Raw genomic sequence first — 4,221 nt, 5'->3', positions numbered from 1 at the left:
TAGACCAGCATGGCTGTGAGGTGGCCCTGGGGTGAGGTGGCCCTCAGGCAAGGCTCCACTCTGGTCTATTCCACCTGCCTGCTCTGATTTAGTCCTCTCTGTTCTGGTCAGATGCAATATCTTTGGTGTTTCATATCCAGCTGTGGAAATGAACCTTCACTGTTCTGTGGAAAGAGAAAGTGCACTTTCTGAGGTAGAGGAGAGCTGACTTATAGAGAGAGAAGTCCCCACTCCTATTCCCTGGTTGGTGGGAATTTGCAATGAGGAATCTAAATCCCTAGTTTGGTCCAAAAAACACTGTCCTGATTGGTTGGAATGGGGCCATTCTGTTTGCTCAGTGAACATGCTAATGAAGTTAGCTCCAATTGGATTGGTAAAGCTCAAGCCCTATTGGTTGAAATTAAAGGAGCTTCCAAAAGCTCCTTTATAATGGTTGGCTCGGACGGCAGGAACGTGGTGCAGGCAGGCAGTTCAGTACAGGCTTCTCCCTGAAGTGGGGCTTGAGTGAGAGGTCCCTGATTAGAAATGGCTGTTAGGCTCTGTTTTAATTAATTTATTTTTAACATTGTATACATTTTATAATGTTAAATTTTAAAAATATCTAAGGTAAATATATATTGGAACAGTATAATTCAACTGGCCTAATTATTTTAACATTCTTCCAAAAGAACATTTATAATTAATACTCTAATTTAGGTGAAATGAATCACTTGGTTTTATCTTTTGAAATGTTTTCCAAACAGGACTTTGCTCAATGATATCAGCTTTAGTTGTTATCATTTTAGAGTAGATGCTATATATATGTGTGTGGTTTGAAAGTGATCTTAGCTATTAAGTTAATAGCATTTACCATGTTATGTACTAGAAGTACCTATAAGCTACTACCCCAGAATCTCTGTTGAATCTTAAACATCAAGTTTCCATTTCTCAGGCCCATGGAGGGCAGCAGACACAACTAAAAAACTATTTTGGCGAATGTTAATAAATGTCTCAATTTTGACTAGAAGTATTTCTTTGGTTGACATACACATTCTTTAGCATGTTTCAGTAAAAATTTAACTCCAATAAGAGAAAACATAACTGATCCATTTTCTACTGAATCCTAATACAAAAACCATGTCTTCAATTTTCTAGGGTAGTTGCAACTTCACACCCCTTAAGAGATGAACTATGATAGTTGTCCATTTTATTTTTTCTTTTCAGCATTTTCAGCCATCTTTCTGTCTTTGGATCAACCCAGCTTCTAAAAGTATCACTTCTAAAGTCTGATCAGCAGGTCTTTGGTGCAGCTCAGCTCCTCCCAAGCTTCCAGAACCTTCCATAAACAACAAGAAGCTTCTGGGTAGTTATTTTCTTTCTCAAAGGTCTACATCTCTGGTCTATTCCTGAAGTCAGCTAGAATTTTAGTTTTGCACATAATTCCTCAGGGAAGTGCTTAAAACAAATGAAGATTTTCATAAAACTACTTATTCTTTCTCTGTTTATCTTGGATAATTGTAACATATCATCCGACTGGCAAATCACTGCTAATAAAATATAAACTGAAAATGAATTTTTTCTTCCTTATTTAGACTACTTAATTGTGTTCTCCTTTGCTATTGTCTCATTCCAAAAGAAGAAGCTTGGTGTGAAATTTGTGGGAAGGATGCTATTCAGAGTTTAATTGCATTACATATTAATAAAAACCCAGTGAAAATCCAACAGAAAGAATGTAGATATTTCTAAAAGATACTAACAACTCTTTGAAAATGAAGAATTCATAGACGTAGTTTCTCTAAAATAGAACCCTCAATCATTAGAGATGGAATTTAAAAAACAAATGGTTGAATGAATAGTTGATTCAAAATGCATCATTAATGAATTAGAAATAATTGATTATGTCATTTTGTCCTAAAAATATTCCTCTAAAGAATCCTTGACATTCTATGCCAAGAACTTTAAAAATGATACCCATCCTCAGCCTCGGTGAAGCCTTCAGATGACTGCAGTCCCAGCTGCATCTTGACTACAGTGTAATAGAGAACCTTGAACCAGAGTTGTCCTATTAAGCCACTCTTAAATTCCTGAACTACAGAAATTGTGAGATAATAAATATTCATTGTTTTAAGCGCTAAAAAATGATGCCCAAGCCCCAGTTATATTAAACCCAAATGTCTAGAAGATGGACTTAGCCATTAGTATTTCTTTAAACACCCCGGGTGATTCTAAACTGTAACAGGTCTGTGAACCACAGAGCTATGCTTTGTACTCAAATTGGGGTCCATGAACATCACCTGGGAGGCTGCTCGAATTCAGAATCTTAACCCCCAACCAGACCTACTGAATCAGAGTGAGAAATTTGACAAAGACCCCAAGTGATATGTAAAACAATTGAAATTTGAGAAGCTTTGGGCAATCGGAATTATTTTCCATCCTGCATGGCATTTTGCTATATCTTGGATTAGGAGGTTTGGATGGGTCTTTCTTTTTAAGATTCTTATTCCCACTTTAACCTGGAAGCAGCTCAATCACCACTTTGGTAAATCCAATCATAAAGAAACACCAATCCATAAGAACCTATGCACCCCAATGTTCATAGCAGCACAATTTACCAATATCCAAGTACTGGAAGCAACCTAAGCGCCCATCGGTAAATGAGTGAATCAAAAAACTGGTACATTTAAGCCCTGGCTGGCGTAGCTCAGTGGATTGAGCGTGGGCTGGGAACCAAAGTGTCCCAGGTTCAATTCCCAGCCAGGGTACATTCCTGGGTTGCAGGCCATAACCCCCAGCAACCGCACATTGATGTTTCTCTCTCTCTCTCTCTCTCTATCTCCCTCCCTAAAAATAAAATAAATAAAATCTTTAAAACAAACAAAAAAAAAAAAACACTGGTACATTTATACAATGAAATATGCAACAGAGAGAAAAAAGGAGCTCCTACCCTTTGCGACAACATGGATGGAACTGGACAACCTTATGCTAAGTGAAATAAGCCAGGTGGTGAAAGACAAATACCATATGATCTCACCTTTAACTGGAACCTAATCAACAAAACAAACAAGCAAGCAAAATATAACCACATACAGTGAAATTAAGAACAATGTGACAGTAACCAGAGGGGAGGGGGAAGGAGATAATGGGGGAAAGCAGGGAAGGGTTTTCAGGAACAACTATAAAGGACATATAGACAAAACCAAGATAGGGTGGAATCAGGGGAGGGAGGTGGGGATGGCTGGGATGGCGGGTATTGGTGGGGGTAAATGCAGACAACTGTACTTGAACAATAAAATAATTTAAAAAAAATACACAGGTACATGAAAAGGTGTTGAACATTACTAATCATCTGGGAAATGCAAGTTAAAACTAAAGTGAGTTATCACCTCATACCTGTTAGAATAGCTATTTTTTAAAAATATCAAGTTGGTGAAGACATGGAGAAAAGAGAACTCTTGTGCACTTTTGGTGGGAATGTAAATTTGGTGCAGCCACTGTGGAAAACAGTATTTACGGTTACTCAAAAAATTAAATAGAACTACTATGTAATCCCACACTTCCACTTCTGGGTATTCATCCGAAGGAAACAGAAACGCAAAAAGTTATCTATACCTCATGTTCATTGCAACATTATTCATAACAGCCAAGACATGGAAACAACCTAAGTGTCCATTCACTAATGAATGGATAAAGAAAATGTGGTGTATATATAAAATGAAGTATTATTCATCCATTAAAAAAAGGAAATTCTGCCATTTGTGACAATATGGGTAGATTTTTAGGTCATTATGTTAAATTAAATAAGAGAGACAAATACCATATAATTGTTCTTATATGTGGAATTTCTTTTTTTTTAAAAAGCTCACAGACACAGAGAACAGATTGATGGTTGCCAGAAGTGAGGGATGGGGGTGGGAGAAACAGCTGAAGGGGGTCGAAAGGTATAAACTTCTAGTTAGAAAACAAAGCATGGGAATGTAATGTACATCATGCTGACCCTAGTAGTAATACTGTGTTGTAGACCTAAAATTGCTAAGAGAGCAACTTTTAAAAATTCTCATTGCAAGAAAAAGTGTATGACTGTGCAGTATGGTGTTAACTAGACTTATTGTGGTGACCATTTTGCAACACACACACACACACACACACACATCAAATTGTTATGTTGCACATCCATTACTAATATGTTATATGTCACTATCTCAATTTAAAAAAGAAAGAATCAACATTCCCCCACCCAATGGA

General features: G+C 37.1%; 1 pseudogene; it reads right to left on the bottom strand.

Annotated features, from left to right (window-relative positions):
• Positions 1 to 687: 687 nt before the first annotated feature.
• On the bottom strand, positions 688 to 1,954 carry LOC114488962 (annotated as a pseudogene).
• Between the last annotated feature and the right edge of the window lie 2,267 nt (positions 1,955 to 4,221).

This window comes from Phyllostomus discolor, chromosome 2 (assembly GCF_004126475.2).
Source record: "Phyllostomus discolor isolate MPI-MPIP mPhyDis1 chromosome 2, mPhyDis1.pri.v3, whole genome shotgun sequence".
NCBI lineage: Eukaryota > Metazoa > Chordata > Mammalia > Chiroptera > Phyllostomidae > Phyllostomus > Phyllostomus discolor.
This window is presented reverse-complemented; position numbering and strand designations above follow the sequence as displayed.